This window comes from Phyllobates terribilis, unplaced genomic scaffold, assembly GCF_046119375.1.
Source record: "Phyllobates terribilis strain yellow unplaced genomic scaffold, ASM4611937v1 Scaffold_318__1_contigs__length_2195899, whole genome shotgun sequence".
Classification (NCBI taxonomy): Eukaryota; Metazoa; Chordata; class Amphibia; order Anura; family Dendrobatidae; genus Phyllobates; species Phyllobates terribilis.
The window spans coordinates 1455979-1473709 of record NW_027363078.1 but is presented as its reverse complement, the minus strand read 5'-3'; the positions used below and the strand labels follow the sequence as shown (position 1 = coordinate 1473709).

Here is a 17731-nt window from a genome sequence, read left to right as displayed (position 1 = left end):
TCCGGTAACCATCAATGAGTTTCTTACAATGCTCTGCTGGAATTGTAGACCATTCTTCTTTGGCAAACTGCTCCAGGTCCCTGATATTTGAAGGGTGCCTTCTCCAAACTGCCATTTTGAGATCTCTCCACAGGTGTTCTATGGGATTCAGGTCTGGACTCATTGCTGGCCACCTTAGAAGTCTCCAGTGCTTTCTCTCAAACCATTTTATAGTGCTTTCGGAAGTGTGTTTTGGGTCATTGTCCTGCTGGAAGACTCATGACCTCTGAGGGAGACCCAGCTTTCTCACACTGGGCCCTACATTATGCTGCAAAATTTGTTGGTAGTCTTCAGACTTCATAATGCCATGCACACGGTCAAGCAGTCCAGTGCCAGAGGCAGCAAAGCAACCCAAAAACATCAGGGAACCTCTGCCATGTTTGACTGTAGGGACCGTGTTCTTTTCTTTGAATGCCTCTTTTTTTTTCCTGTACACTCTATGTTGATGCTTTTTCCCAAAAAGCTCTACTTTTGTCTCATCTGACCAGAGAACATTCTTCCAAAACGTTTTAGGCTTTCTCAGGTAAGTTTTGGCAAACTCCAGCCTGGCTTTTTTATGTCTCGGGGTAAGAAGTGGGGTCTTCCTGGGTATCCTACCATACAGTCCCTTTTCATTCAGACGCCGACGGATAGTACGGGTTGACACAGTTGTACCCTCGGACTACAGGGCAGCTTGAACTTGTTTGGATGTTAGTCGAGGTTTTTTATCCACCATCCGCACAATCTTGCGTTGAAATCTCTCGTCAATTTTTCTTTTCCGTCCACATCTAGGGAGGTTAGCCACAGTGCCATGGGCTTTAAACTTCTTGATGACACTGCGCACGGAAGACACAGGAACATTCAGGTCTTTGGAGATGGACTTGTAGCCTTGAGATTGCTCATGCTTCCTCACAATTTGGTTTCTCAAGTCCTCAGACAGTTCTTTGGTCTTCTTTCTTTTCTCCATTCTCAATGTGGTACACACAAGGACACAGGACAGAGGTTGAGTTAACTTTAATCCATGTTAACTGGCTGCAAGTGTGATTTAGTTATTGCCAACACCTGTTAGGTGCCACGGGTAAGTTACAGGTGCTGTTAATTACACGAATTAGAGAAGCATCACATCATTTTTCAAAGGGTGCCAATACTTTTGTCCACCCCCTTTTTTAGGTTTGGTGTGGAATTATATCCAATTTGGCTTTAGGACAATTCTTTTTGTGTTTTTTCATTGAAGACAAATTAAATGAAGAGAATAATACCAAAGAATCTGTGATTGCAATCATTTTCAGGAAGAAACTGAGTATTATCTGACAGAATTGCAGGGGTGCCAATACTTTTGGCCACCACTGTGTATATATACAGTGAAAGCGGAGTATACAGTGTGTATACAGTATATATATATATATATATACAGTGAGAGCGGAGTATACGGTGTGTATAAAGTATATATATACAGTGAGAGCGGAGTATTCGGTGTGTATAGAGTATACATATATATACAGTGAGAGCGGAGTATACAGTGTGTATACAGTATATATATATATATATATATATATATATATATATATATATATATACAGTGAGAGCAGGTGTGTATAATAATAATAATCATTTTTATTTATATAGCGCCAACATATTCCGCAGCACTTTACAATTAAGCGGGGACATATACAGACAATGAATTCAATACAATTTAAGGACAGTTTAAACAGTTACATTAGGAGTGAGGGTCCGGCCGCTCGCTGCTTACAATCTACAAGGAAAAGGGGGGACACAATAGGTGAAAAGTGCTTGTTATTTCAGGTCTGGCAATTCTAATAAGTCGGGATTATCATATAAAGCTGTATGATCCGGTCATCAGCCTGTATGTTCAAGTGCAATACTCAATTACCGAGTGCAGTTATCGTGTGCATGGAGGGTGTAGAGACAGATGAACAGTAGGCAGCAGATTCTGAATAGTATTTAGGAGGGAACAGGGGAAAGTTAGTTTACTGGGTATTTGAGGTGGTAGGCTTGTTTTAAGAGATGCGTTTTTAAAGCGTGCTTGAAGACATCGGGGCTAGGCATCAATCGGATCGTCTGGGGTAGAGCATTCCAGAGAACTGGCGCAGCACGAGAGAAGTCTTGGAGACGGAGGTGCGAGGTTCGGATTATGGGGGATGTTAGTCTTAGGTCATTTGTGAAACGGAGGGCACGTGTAGGATGATAGACTGAGATGAGAGAGGAGATATAAGGTGGTGCAGAACTGTGGAGAGCTTTGTGGGTGATAGCAATTAGTTTATATTGAACCCTGTAGCGAATGGGTAACCAGTGTAATGACTGGCACAAGGTGGAGGCATCGGTGAAGCAGCTGGACAGAACTACGACTATGCCGCATTTAGGACGGATTGGAGAGGGGAAATTTTGGTAAGAGGGAGACCGATCAGAAGAGAGTTGCAGTAGTCCAGACGAGAGTGAATAAGACTGACAGGAAGAGTTTTAGCAGTTTCAAAAGTGAGAAAAGATCGGATTCTGGAGATGTTTTTAAGATGCAGGTGACAAGAGCGAGTGAGTGATCGGATATAGGGAGTAAAGGAAAGGTTAGTGTCGAATATGACCCCAAGGCAGCGGGCGTGTTGCTTGGGAGTTATGGTTGAACCCTCCAAGGTAATTTCGATGTTAGGTAGAATTAGGTTAGTAGAGGGGGGAAACACAAGAAGTTCAGTTTTGGAGAGATTCAGTTTAAGATAGAGGGAGGACATGATGTTAGAGACAGCAGACAAACAATCCTTGGTATTTTGTATTAGGGTAGGGGTGATGTCAGGGGAAGAGGTGTATAATTGAGTGTCGTGAGCATAGAGATGATACTGGAACCCAAATCTGCTGATAGTTTGTCCAATAGGGGCAGTGTATAGAGAGAAGAGGAGGGGGCCTAGGACTGAGCCCTGCGGAAACCCGATAGTAAGGGGATGAGGAGGGGAAGAGGAGCCGGCAAAAGATACAGTGAAGGAGTGGTCAGAGAGGTAGGAGGAGAACCAGGAGAGAACGGTTTCCTTGAGGCCTATAGAGTGGAGCATAGTGAGGAGGAGCTGGTGATCCACAGTGTCAAATGCTGCAGAGAGATCCAGGAGAATCAGCAGGGAGCAGTGACCTTTGGATTTGGCTGTTAGTAGATCATTAGAGACTTTAGTGAGGGCAGTTTCAGTGGAGTGTAAGGAGCAGAAACCAGATTGTAGAGGGTCGAGGAGAGAGTTATCTGAGAGATAGCGGATTAGATGGGAGTGAACCAAGCGCTCCAGGAGTTTAGAGATGAAAGGAAGGTTAGAGACAGGTCTGTAGTTAGCAGCGCAGTTCTGGTCCAGGAATGGCTTTTTAAGTAAAGGGGTTATGATGGCGTGTTTAAATGAGGAGGGAAAGATACCTGAAGAAAGAGAGAGGTTAAATATTTTAGTCAGGTGAGTGGTGACACTGACCACCGGTGAGAGAGACTGCAGGAGATGTGAAGGAATGGGGTCACTGCTGCAGGTTGTAGGCCGAGAAGAAGCGAGGAGCTGGGTAACTTCTTCTTCTGTAACAGGCTCAAAGATGGCAAGTGAGCTTGAAGTGCGGCAGGGAAGGGGATCCAGGCACTGAGGAGATTGGGCTGGGATGTCCTGATGGATGTGGTTGATTTTTTCAAAGAAATAAGTGGCCAGATCCTCCCCGCTGAGGTTGGTGGTGGGGGCCTGTGCTTTAGGTTTCAGGAGGGAGTTTAAGGTTTCGAAAAGTCGTTTTGGATTGTTGGAAATTGAAGTGATGAGGGAGTTAAGTAGGATTGTTTGGCCAGATGAAGGGCAGAGTTATAGGTTTTGAGCATGAATTTATAGTGGATGAAATCCTCTGCTAAAAGAGATTTTCTCCACTGACGCTCAGCGCACCTTGAGCAACGTTGAAGAAAACGTGTTTGCATCGTGTGCTAGGGCTGCTGTTGTCTGTGTCGGGTCTTTCTGCGTGTAGAAGGAGCTGCTTCATCTAGGGCACTCTTCAGTGTATTATTGTAGTGTCACAATGCTAAGTCTGGACAGGAGAGGGAGGAGATGGGGGCTAAAAATATGTGGAGATTGCCCATAAGCTGCTGGGTATTAATGGTATGTGTATTCCTATAAGTGTGGTAAGTGGGGGTGTCCCGGGTGGGGAGACAATTCTTGACAGAGAAGGAAAGAAGGTTGTGGTCCGAGAGCAGGAGAGGGGAGTTGGTAAAGTCATCCAGCGAGCAGAGACTGGAAAAAAACAGATCCAGAGTATTCCCGTCTTCATGGGTAGGAGAATTAGTAAACTGTGAGAGACGGAATGAAGAGGTTAGAGAAAGTAGATGAGAGGCAGATTGGGAGAGGGGATCATCGATGGGGATGTTAAAGTCGCCCATGATGAGGGTGGGGATGTCACAGGATAGAAAGTGAGGAAGCCAGGTGGCAAAGTGATCCAAGAACTGGTGGGAGGAGCCTGGAGGGCGATACACAACCGCCACTCGCAGGGAGAAGGGTTTAAAGAGTCTGATGGTGTGGACTTCAAAGGAAGGAAACATAAGTGAGGGAACCGGGGGGATGACCTGGAAAGCATATTGTGAGGAAAGGAGCAGACCAACACCTCCACCCTGTCTGTTGCCAGGCCTGGCGGTATGTGAAAATTTCAGCCCACCAAACGAGAAAGCAGCAGCAGCGGTGGTGTCTGGCTGCTGAATCCAGGTTTCTGTGATAGCCAGAAGGTTAAGGGAATTAGAGAGGAAAAAATCGTGGATGTAAGTTAGTTGGTTACACACAGACCGTGCGTTCCAGAGAGCACAATGGAAAGCGATAGGAGAGGGCATGCACGTTAATAAGATTAGCAGGGTTTCTATATGCAGCTGGAGGAGAGTAATGTATGCTAGTGGAGGGGGGCCCAGGGTTGGGGGAGATGTCACCTGCGACTAGTAAAAGGAGAAAGAAGAGAAAGAGCAGGTGGTGCAATGATTTGTATGAACGTTTATAGTGCTGTATGGAGGTAGAGGATGGTTTGCAGTGGGTGAGGAATGTCAGTAGAGCCTCGGTAGTTATACATGGGAGAGGGGAGAAGGGAGGGGTTGATATAGAGAGAGTGCACAGAATGTGTTAAAGGGCGGGCGAGTTGTGAGAAAGCAGAAGCGATAACAAATAAAAAGCAGATTGATGGGGTTTGGGGTGAGCTGGACTGCAGAGTGAAGGCAAAAGGGCCAACAAGTGCTAAGCATCTCTGGGAACTCCTTCAAGATTGTTGGAAGACCATTTCCGGTGACTACCTCTTGAAGCTCATCAAGAGAATACCAAGAGTGTGCAAAGCAGTCATCAAAGCAAAGGGTGGCTACTTTGAAGAACCTAGAATATAAGACATATTTTCAGTTGTTTAACACTTTTTTGTTAAGTATGTAATTCCACATGTGTTAATTCATAGTTTTGATGCCTTCAGTGTGAATGTACAATTTTCAAGTTATGAAAATACAGAAAAATCTTTAAATGAGAAGGTGTGTCCAAACTTTTGGTCTGTACTGTATATATATGCACAGTGAGAACCGAGTATACGGTGTGTATACAGTATATATATATATATATATATATATATATATATATATATATATATATATATATATATATATATATATATATATATATATACACAGTGAGAGTGGAGTATATGAAGTGTATATAGTGTGTATGTATATATCTTGTAAGATAGCTCTCGGACACATACTTGATGGGAGGTTAGGGTTAGGGTTAGATGGTTGTCATCTGTGATGTAATCCTGGAGTGTTGCTCTAGTGCACATAGCACTAAGAGGATTGTTTGGTGCATCAGGGACCAGGTTTTATGGGCAACCTGAGACACAGGGCAGGTCTGGTTGCCCACATACCTCACCTCTGGGTGTGGTTAACTAGTTAAAATGGAGACCGTTGTTTGGCACATGGTCTGTGTGTTGAGGGAGAAGGCCTTCTGTGTGTTATCTGCAGACTGAGCCAGTGTACTGGACACTATCCAGCCTGTGTGACCACAGGACTGGCTAACCAGAGACTTTGCCTAAAGAACTGTTTTCTTTGTTTTGCCTGCACTGAAGGCTGTTTATTTTCCTTTTGCTTGTGGACAGTTTATGAGGTAATAAACCGACATGGACATTTAAAACAGAAACGCTTCCTGTTTTGTCTCCCGACGCACCCAAGTGAGTAGAAACCCCACAATCTATCTATATATACAGTTGTGCTCAAAAGTTTACATACCCCGGCAGAATTTTTCCTTTCCTGGCCTTGTTTCAGAGAATATGAATGATAAGAAAAAAACTTTTTCTCCACTCATGGTTATTGGTTGGGTGAAGCCATATATTGTCAAACTACTGTGTTTTCTCTTTTTAAATTTTAATGACAACCAAAAACATCCAAATGACCCTGATCAAAAGTTCACATACCCCAGTTCTTAATACCGTGTATTGCCTCCTCTAACATCAATGACAGCTTGAAGTCTTTTGTGGTAGTTGTGGATGAGGTTCTTTATTTTCTCAGATAGTAAAGCTGCCCATTCTTCTTGGCAGAAAGTCTCCAGTTCCTGTAAATTCCTGGGCTGTGTAGCATGAACTGCGCGCTTGACATCTCCTCAGAGTGGCTCAATGATATTCAGGTCAGGAGACTGAGATGGCCACTCCAGAACCTTCACTTTGTTCTGCTGTAGCCAATGACAGGTCGATTTGGCCTTGTGTTTTGGATCGTTGTCATGTTGGAACGTCCAAGTGCGTCCCATGCGCAGATTCCGGGCTGATGAGTGCAAATTTGCCTCCAGTATTTGCTGATAAAATGCTGCATTCATCTTTCCTTCAACTCTTACCAAGTTTCCTGTGCCTTTGTATCTTACACATCCCCGAAACATCAGTGATCCACCTCCGTGCTTTACTGTAGGAATGGTGTTCCTTTCATCATAGGCCTTGTTGACCTCTCTCCAATTGTAACTTTTATGGTTGTGGCCAAAAAGTTCAATTTCGGTCTCATCACTCCAAATTACCTTGTACCAGAAGTTTTGAGGCCTGTCTTTGTGCTGTTTGGCATATTACAGGCGAGATACTTTGTGGCATTTGCGCAGTAATGGCTTTCTTCTGGCGACTCGACCATGCAGCCCATTTTTCTTCAAGTGCCTTTTGGTTTCCCCATGACTCACAATCCAGAAACGTCAGTGGCTGGATGAAAGATTCAAGACTCTGTCTGGATCCCAGAAACTCACTCATCTTTTATGCACATGCACTGATTACAAGCTAACAGGTCACAGGTGAGGAAGTTACCTTTAGTAGCGATTCAGACCCATTTGTGTCAAATTCTGTGCATGTTATCAGGCCAAAATCACCAGGGTATGTGAACTTTGGATCAGGGTCATTTGGATGTTTTTGGTTGTCTTTAAGATTTAAAAAGAGAAAACACAGTAGTTTGACAATAAATGGCTTCACCAAACCAATAACCATGAGTGGAGAAAATTTTTTTTGTTATTCAAATTCTCTGAAACAAGGCCAAGAAAGGAAAAATTCTGCAGTGGCATGTAAACTTTTGAGCACAACTGTATACCTACTAGCTGTATGCGGCCACGCATTGCTGTGGCTCAGTCTGATGAGATGGAAAAGAAAGAAAAGAGAAAGCGCATATTTCTAAAATATTTAATTTGACAATGCCCTGAGCTTTGTTGATGGTGATTGCAAACGCCAATCGATTTGGGAATTGCAATCTCTTAAATTGAAATGGCATATCAGTTGGAATCATAGGAATGCGAGGAATCATGACATCTTAACCTTTGAAAGGTCCTGTCAAGATTTTTGCTTCAACGACATTGCTCATTAATTGTTTTACTGCAAGCCGCATGCTGTTGCAAAGCTTTGGCTGGTTGGTATTTCGCAACATGATAATTGGCACGCTGATTTTCAATTGCAGTACGTGCAGTGTCATCCCTGGCAGATCGAGTGAATTCAAAAATTCTGTTGAATAATTAACCGCATCATCTGCTTCCACAACAGTGTCGACAGACTTGTATGTGACTTCCTCACTTTGAATGTTAGACTGAATAATACTGTTACGTTCGTAGACGTCTTTGTTCTTGACTGCAAGAATAGCTCGTTCACTCAGCCAATTGTGATTCTTATAATTGGTTTGAATATTGGGAAATGTTTTTTCAACCAATTGTTCTTTTGACGTCACTAAATTGCAGAAGTTATGATGCAATGAAATTCGTCCTGAGGTCAGATCAACCGGCATCTTTCTGTTCCCAATTTCCAGCAATTGATGTGAGAAATTTTCAGCTGATCGATCATTTTGCAGCTGGACACTCATATTTGTAGTTAATTTTAACGCGTTTACGTGTCGCCGCAAAGTAGAGTATTTCAGGCAAGCATTTATTTCGTCCGCTGGTGTCGATCGAGGAATTACAGGTAATGTTTGCCTGAAATTTCCTGCAAGCAATATTAATGCTTTCCCAAATGGTCAGATGTTTCCACGTGAATCTTGCAATGATCGATCAAGAGCCTCGAGCGATTTTTTTTGTGCCCCATTGTGCATTCATCCTTAACAATAAGTTTGCATTTCTGTAATACTTTTCCCATGCCGAATGCTTTGGAAATCTTGCACGTGGGAGTTTCAATGAATTGCATATTCAATGGGAATTTCAAAGCGGAATGAGCAGTTCTTCCACCTGGTAGCAATGTCGCAGCTATTCCAGACGAAGCAAGAGCTAAGGCTATGTCATTTTGGGATCAAATTGCTGCCACAATCAATCTAATTAGGAACGTTTTACCAGTTCCTCCTGGCGCATCTAAGAAGAAGATTTCTCCAACTCCGTTATTGATAGTCTGCATTATTTGATCGTAAATGCCTTTTTGCTGAAGCAGTAGCTTAGTAATATTTAATTGCACATACGACAAAAGATCACCCGTGTTGTAATTTTGTTCACGGCGCAATTCTACATCGAACGAAGCAGCAGCAGATCGATTCGGTGTTGGCATTCCCAATTGCTTGAGAACTTTGTTCTCAATTTCTAAGCACAAATCTTCAATCATTATCAACTCTTCGTTGTAGATTTCTGCTGTAAAATCCATGTTTGAATTTTCCTTGCGTTATTCGATGGAAAATGTCTTCAGTCATGAAACACCTTCTCATTTAAAGATTTTTCTGTATTTTCATGACTATGAAAATTGTACATTCACACTGAAGGCATCAAAACTATGAATTAACACATGTGGAATTATATACTTAACAAAATAGTGTGAAACAACTGAAAATATGTCTTATATTCTAGGTTCTTCAAAGTAGCCACCTTTTGCTTTGATGACTGCTTTGCACACTCTTGGCATTCTCTTGATGAGCTTCAAGAGGTAGTCACCGGAAATGGTTTTCACTTCACAGGTGTGCCCTGTCAGGTTTAATAAGTGGGATTTCTTGCCTTATAAATGAGGTTGGGACCATCAGTTGTGTTGTGCAGAAGTCAGGTGGATTCACAGCTGATAGTCCTACTGAATAGACTGTTAGAATTTGTATTATGGCAAGAAAAAAGCAGCTAAGTAAAGAAAAACGAGTGGCCATCATTACTTTAAGAAATGAAGGTCAGTCAGTCCGAAAAATTGCGCAAACTTTGAAAGTGTCCCCAAGCGCAGTTGCAAAAACCATCAAGCGCTACAAAGAAACTGGCTCACATGAGGACCGCCCCAGGAAAGGAAGACCAAGAGTCACCTCTGCTTCTGAGGATAAGTTTATCCGAGTCGCCAGCCTCAGAAATCGCAGGTTAACAGCAGCTCAGATTAGAGACCAGGTCTAGCAGCAGACACATTTCTACAACAACTGTTAAGAGGAGACTTTGTGCAGCAGGCCTTCATAGTAAAATAGCTGCTAGGAAACCACTGCTAAGGACAGGCAACAAGCCGAAGAGACTTGTTTGGGCTATAGAACACAAGGAATGGACATTAGACCAGTGGAAATCTGTGCTTTGGTCTAATGAGTCCAAATTTGAGATCTTTGGTTCCAACCACCGTGTCTTTGTGCGACGCAGAAAAGGTGAACGGATGGACTCTACATGCCTGGTTCCCACCGTGAAGCATGGAAGAGGAGGTGTGATGGTGTGGGGGTGCTTTGCTGGTGACACTGTTGGGGATTTATTCAAAATTGAAGGCATACTGAACCAGCATGGCTACCACAGCATCTTGCAGCGGCATGCTATTCCATCCGGTTTGCGTTTAGTTGGACCATCATTTAGTTTTCAACAGGACAATGACCCCAAACACACCTCCAGGCTGTGTAAGGGCTATTTGACAAAGAAGGAGAGTGATGTGGTGTTACGCCAGATGACCTGGCCTCCACAGTCACCAGACCTGAACCCAATCGAGATGGTTTGGGGTGAGCTGGACCGCAGAGTGAAGGCAAAAGGGCCAACAAGTGCTAAGCATCTCTGGGAACTCCTTCAAGATTGTTGGAAGACCATTTTCAGTGACTACCTCTTGAAGCTCATCAAGAGAATGCCAAGAGTGTGCAAAGCAGTCATCAAAGCAAAAGGTGGCTACTTTGAAGAACCTAGAATATAAGACATATTTTCAGTTGTTTCACACTTTTTTGTTAAGTATGTAATTCCACATGTGGTAATTCATAGTTTTGATGCCTTCAGTGTGAATGTACAATTTTCATAGTCATGAAAATACAGAAAAATCTTTAAATGAGAAGGTGTGTCCAAACTTTTGGTCTGTACTGTATGTGTACACACAGTGTGCGCTGTTAGATATATACAGTGAAGGAAATAAGTATTTGATCCCTTGCTGTTTTTATAAGTTTGCCCACGGACAAAGACATGAACAGTCTATAATTTTAATGGTAGGTTAATTTTAACATTGAGAGATAGAATATCCCCCCAAAAAAATAGAAAATCACATTGTATAAATTGGATACATTTATTTGCATTTTGCAGTCAGAATTAAGTATTTGATCCCCTACAAACCATTATGAGTTCTGGCTCCTATAGACCAGTTAATCGCTCCTAATCAACTCGTTACCTGCATTAAAGACAGCTGTCCTTGCACCATGCAAAATCTCACCTCGTGGGGTATGCTTGATCATGAGGAATGTGAGAGATCAGCCTAAAACTTGTTAATGATCTCTGTGACCACAGTCACTAAGCAGCTGGGACCACAGTCATCAAGAAAACCATTGGTAACACATTACAGCTTAAAGGTTTAAAATCCTGCAGTGCCCACAAGGTCCCGCTGCTCAAGAAGGCACATGTGCAGGCCCATCTTAAGTTTGCCAATGAACACCTGGATGATTCTGTGAGTTATTGGGAGAAGGTGCTGTGGTCAGATGAGACAAAAATTGAGCTCTTTGGCATTAACTCAACTAGCCATGTTTGGAGGAAGTGAACTGCTGCCTATGACCTAAAGAACACCGTCCCCACTGTTAATCATGGAGGTGGAAACATTATGTTTTGGGGGTGTTTCTCTGCTAAGGGCACAGGACTACTTCATCATACCGCATCAATGGGAGAATGGATGGAGCCATGTACCGTAAAATCCTGAGTGACTGCCTCCTTCCCTCTGCCAAGACATTAAAAATGGTCGTGGCTGGGTCTTCCAGCAAGGCAATGACCCAAAACATACAGCCAAGGCAACAAAGGAGTGGCTCAAAAAGAAGCACATTAAGGTCATGGAGTGGCCTAGCCCGTCTCCAGACCTTAATCCCATAGAAAACTTATGGAGGGAGTTGAAGCTCCAAGTTGCCAAGCGACAGCCTCAAAATCTGAATGATTTAGAGATGATCTGCAAATAGGAGTGGACCAAAACTCCTCCTGACATGTGCGCAACCCTCATCATCAACTACAAAAAACATCTGACTGCTGTGCTTGCCAACAAGGGTTTTACCACCAAGTATTAAGTGTTATTTGCCAGAGGAATCAAATACTTATTTCTCACTGCAAAATGCAAATACATGTATCTAATTAATACAATGTGATTTTCTTGATATTTTTTTGGATAATCTCTCAATGTTAAAATTAACCTACCCTTAAAATTATAGACTGTTCATGTCTTTGTCAGTGGGCAAACTTACAAAAACAGCAAGGGAGCAAATACTTATTTCCTTCACTGTACCAATACCTAAGATCATCTTAAATGTGGATATTACCACTTGTAGTGGTCAAAAAAATATTCCACAACGCAAATATGCACCTCTCCAAAAAGAAATAATATATAGCAAGGAGGACAATTGGAGTTAAAGGTAAAATATTGGATTTTTATTCATTACAAAAATGTATTAAAAATAGAAACAGGTATGTGCAAAAGACGAACAGACAGGTACCAAACATTCGTGAATAAATAAATATATTAATCCTATGATGTCATATTAATGGGCATAACAGCGGCTCTAAAATAATAGACACAGTGGTCAACAGGTAAGTATCACATAAATATGAGCGTTAGCGAAGAGCAGCCATCTTACCCATGGTTATAATCACCCAGGTCTGCTACCATCAGGAAAATCCCCAATGCACGTTTTGCTATTTAATGGTGCTTTAGCTTTCTCTAGGGTAGCGTGGCAATCATACCAAACAGGGCCTTTAAGTACCCATAGGATTAATATATTTATTCACCAATGTTTGGTACCTGTCTGTTCGTATTTTGCACATACCTTTTTCTATTCTTAATGAATTTTTGCAATGAATAAAAATCCAATATTTTACCTTTAACTCCAATTGTCCTCCTTGCTATATACAGTGTGCACTGTGTATAGTTGACATTATGGATAAGGTGTGCTCGGCAGATAGTATGTGTGCGCTGAGTGTGATTGAAAGTGTATGTACATCTACAGTAGGGTTCAAAATAATAGCAGTGAACATGAGTTAAGCACAAAATCTTTCTCCTAGTTGTTATTTCCAGCATTGGGAACATCGCACACTGTTTTTTAATTCAAAACATGAAGAGAAATGTAGATAATTTTTAACTACTTTACAGAAAATAACAAAAAATAAACATTGGGCTGTTCTAAAAAATAGCAGTGTCTCCATTTATCTTTACAAATTCACAATATGTACTCTTTTTTTTTTTTTTTTGAGGATTTAGCATTCCTGTGAATCACTAACCTAATATTTAGTTGTATACCCACAGTTTTTTAGAACTGCTTCACATCTATGCTGCATTGAGTCAACCAACTTCTGGCCCTAACCCTGTTATTCCAGCCCAGGATGCTTTAACTGCATCCCACAATTTTTTGGCATTTGTTATCTCTAGCTCAGAAACGGCATTTTTGATGTCAACCCACAAGTGTTCTATCGGATTTAGGTCCGGGGATTAGGCTGGCCACTCCATAATCTCAATTTTGTTGGACTGTAACCAAGATTTTGCTTGTTTACTGGTGTGTTTAGGGTCGTTGTCTTGTTGAAGCACCCATTTCAAGGGCATATCCTCTTCAGCGTAAGGCAACATGACCTCTTCAAGTATTTTAATATATGCAGATTGGTCCATGATCCCTGGTATGTGGTAAATAGGTCCGGCACCATAGTAAGTGAAACATGCTTACATCATGATGCTTGCACCACCATGCTTCACTGTCTTCAGAGTGTATTGTGGCTTGAATGTAGAGTTTGGGGGTCGTCTGACGAACAGTCTGCGCCTCTTAGACCCAAAAAGAACAATTTTATTTTCATCAGTCCACAAAATGTTTCTCCATTTCTCTTTAGGCCAGTTGATGTGTTCTTTGGCAAATTGTATCCGCTTCAGTACATGTCTTTTTTTTTAACAGTGGGACTTTACAGAGACTTCTTGCTAAGAGATTAGCTTCACACAGGCGTCTTCTAACTGTCACAGTCCTCACAGGTAACTTGAGACTGTCTGTGATCATCCTGTAGCTGATCATTGGCTGAGCCATTCTGGCTATTCTTCCATCCATTCGAATGGCAGTCTTCTGTTTTCTTCCACGACTCTCTGGTTTTGCTTTCCATTGTGAAGCATTGGAGATCATTTTAGCTGAACAGCCGATCATTTTCTGCACTTCTTTAGAAGTTTTACCCTCTCCAATCAACTTTTCAATCAAAGTACGCTGTTCTTCTGAACAATGTCTCGAACGACCCATATTTCTCACGCTTTCAAGGAGAAATGCATGTACAACATGTGCTGGCTTTACCCTTATTGTTTTGAACACTACTCAATACTGAGCAAAGGGTCTGAATACTTATGACCATGTGATATTTCAGTTTTTCTTTTTTAATAAATTTGCAAAAATTTCTACATTTGTTTTTTTTTCAGTCAAGATGGGGTGCAGAGTGGACTTTAATGAGAAAAAAAATGAACTTTTTAGAATTTACCAAATGGCCTCAATGAAACAAAGAGTAACAAATCTAATGGGATCTGAATACTTTCCGTACCCACTGTATATATATGCATCTCAATAAATTAGAATATCATCAAAAAGTTAATTTATTTCAGTTCTTCAATACAAAAAGTGAAGCTCCTATATTATATAGTCATTACATTTACTGAGATAATGACTTTTGTGTTTTCATTGGCTGTAAGCCATAATCATCAACATTAACAGAAATAAACACATGAAATAGATCCCTCTGTGTGTAATAACTCTATATAATAGATCCCTCTGTGTGTAATGACTCTATATAATAGAACCCTCTGTGTGTAATGACTCTATATAATAGATCCCTCTGTGTGTAATGACTCTATATAATAGATCCCTCTGTGTGTAATGACTCTATATAATAGATCCCTCTGTGTGTAATGACTCTATATAATAGATCCCTCTGTGTGTAATGACTCTATATAATAGATCACTCTGTGTGTAATGACTCTATATAATAGATCCCTCTGTGTGTAATGACTCTATATAATAGATCCCTCTGTGTGTAATGACTCTATATAATAGATCCCTCTGTGTGTAATGACTCTATATAATAGATCGCTTTGCGTGCAATGACTGTATAATAGATCCCTCTGTGTGTAATGACTATATATAATAGATCCATCTGTGTGTAATGACTCTATATAATAGATCACTCTGTGTGTAATGACTCTATATAATAGATCCCTCTGTGTGTAATGACTCTATATAATAGATCATTCTGTGTGTAATGACTCTATATAATAGATCCCTCTGTGTGTAATGACTCTATATAATAGATCCCTCTGTGTGTAATGACTCTATATAATAGATCCCTCTGTGTGTAATGACTATATAATAGATTCCTCTGTGTGTAATGACTATATAATAGATCGCTTTGTGTGCAATAACTCTATATAATAGATCCCTCTGTGTGTAATGACTCTATATAATAGATCCCTCTGTGTGTAATGACTCTATATAATAGATCACTGTGTGTAAGGACTCTATATAATAGATCACTCTGTGTGTAATGACTCTATAATAGATCCCTCTGTGTGTAATGACTCTATATAAAAGATCATTCTGTGTGTAATGACTCTATATAATAGATCCCTCTGTGTGTAATGACTCTATATAATAGATCCCTCTGTGTGTAATGACTATATAATAGATCACTCTGTGTGTAATGACTCTATATAATAGATCCCTCTGTGTGTAATGACTCTATATAATAGATCCCTCTGTGTGTAATGACTCTATATAATAGATCCCTCTGTGTGTAATGACTCTATATAATAGATCGCTGTCAGGCAAAATGTATTTTTGTCCGTTTTTTCAAAATGAAAGATGTCCTAAATTTCCACCCCCCTGTCCATTTGTAAGACATAGGACTCACTGTAGCTTCCCCCAACCCAGGATTTTTTTTGACGCCATAAAACCTCATCCCAGAGCAAGTATACTGGTATACCCTGGATTTTTCCCTCCAATTCTATTGTTTAGCTTTACAAACGTTTAATGTCGATTTTAATAATGCACATGACGGTCACAAACACAGGGACCACATTTTTGGAATGCTCACCTTTCTCCCATTTTAATAGTATATCTTGCATAACTGAGAAATGACCGGGAACTGGGGAAATGGATTCTGAGCTTCTGAGCATCATAGAGATTTCATATTTGATATCCATCTTCATGAATAGTGGTGACGGCAAACATGATGTCTCCTTCTTGGATGTGGGACCCCCCCACACTAAGATATGAAACCTGAAGGAGTTTTAGGTCTTCTGCAGCTGGTTGAGTTCACAAAAACGAGCCCCCGTGTGAGGTAAACACCATGGGTGTCTCCTAAGGTTTTGGCCCTTTGCTAAAAACCAGAACGGCCATTTTCCAAGTCATTCTTCTCAGGGACGTCAGACGCATGCCCTACACGCTGCGTGGAAGAATCACATCTAATTTCCGGGGAGCCGTCCCCCCCCCACAGACTCTGAGACCATCACCTTGTGAAGCAGGTTTTGCGATTACTTATCGCTTTTATTTTAATAACTGTTTATGCATATATGTAAATTGTCTCTTTTATAATATCTTGTATATATTTTGTAAACACTGCCCACTTTCGGGAGTAAATCATTATTATCCAGTTTCGTTCTTCTTGTCCTATGCAGAGCAAACACGTTCCTCACCCGCTAATTCACGTTACCTACCAGGTACCCGATCCGCCTGTTAAGCGATCGGTGGTGGCAGTATACCAGTATTTATGTGATATTGTGGTTTGAGGGTGGCTGGTTGGAGGTATATATACGTTCCTGCAAGGAACTGGTGGTATATATACGTTCTGTCACATCACGTGCCACAATAGTCGACATAAAATAGAGCAGCTGCACCCGTGCTTATCCTCGGTCAATACCATGTTTGACCAGCAGGATAAGGGGGCGCCAGAGGGCTGCAAAGTCTGACCCAAAAGTGGGTGTTGTTTCATGACAAATTGGTGGCAAGCGGTGGGATCATAGGACATTAGTGATCTGGTTTGAGCAATCATTCCTCTCACTAAAAACTTGCACAAAAGTTTTGGAAGATCGAACTCAGTGTTTATTAGATCTGAGACATTACTGTATGTGTAGCAGTTGCCCCTACCCTTCTCTTGTTTTTCTATCCTATCTTTTATTATAATGGCAATAATGGCTACACGTGGAGAGCCCTGGTATCACCAGCAGATGAAGGACACTATCACTGCTCTCTGTGAGCTGAGGCAGATTGATCCCACGGGCAAAACCAAGGCCCAAATGATTGCTGAACTGCTACAAGGTGCTGCAGAGCCCGTCCGACAGCAGAGCCCTGATGATGGGGCGGCCAGCCAAGGCTCGGGTGGCGCTGCTGCAGGGGTGCCACCTGTGATTGCCAGCCATACCCGCAACCAGGGTAGTGTGGACCCCCACCTGCAGATGGCCTTGGAGCAGCTCGCCGCAGACGATCGTGATGGACGACTGCAGCTGATCCGGAGATTCCAGGAGCGAGCAGAGCAACAGGCCCAAGCGGAGCGACAAGCCCAATCTGACCGAGAGGCAGCTGACCGACAACACCAGCTAGAGCTAGCCCGGATTCAGAAGGAGTCGCCCTCTACGCAGACCCGTGAGTCCAACAGTGCCAGCTGCTTTAAACCTCGTCCTGAGCACTTCCCTGTGATGGAAAAGGATGGGGACTTGGACACATTTCTGCGAGGCTTTGAAAAGGCCTGCAGGCAGTATCAGCTGCCAACAGACGAGTGGGCAAAATATTTAACCCCAGGACTCCGAGGAAAAGCTTTGGAGGTGTTTGCTTCCCTAACTCGAGAGCAAGATGGAGACTATGAGGCCGTCAAGCAGGCCCTTATAA

The 17731-nt window shown here is 41.9% G+C and overlaps 1 protein-coding gene across 9 annotated transcripts in view; it reads left to right on the top strand.

Annotated features, from left to right (window-relative positions):
• LOC141221121 (uncharacterized) overlaps positions 1–17731 on the top strand; it is a 113682-nt gene that overhangs the window by 14601 nt on the left and 81350 nt on the right. For 2 of the 9 annotated variants that reach the window (XM_073666466.1, XM_073666467.1), the window contains one exon: positions 13775–13848. The exons of the other annotated variants lie outside the window; for them this stretch is intronic. The gene's annotated coding sequence lies outside the window, so the exon portion shown is untranslated. The remainder of the gene's footprint in view (positions 1–13774; positions 13849–17731) is intronic. 9 annotated transcript variants of the gene reach the window in all.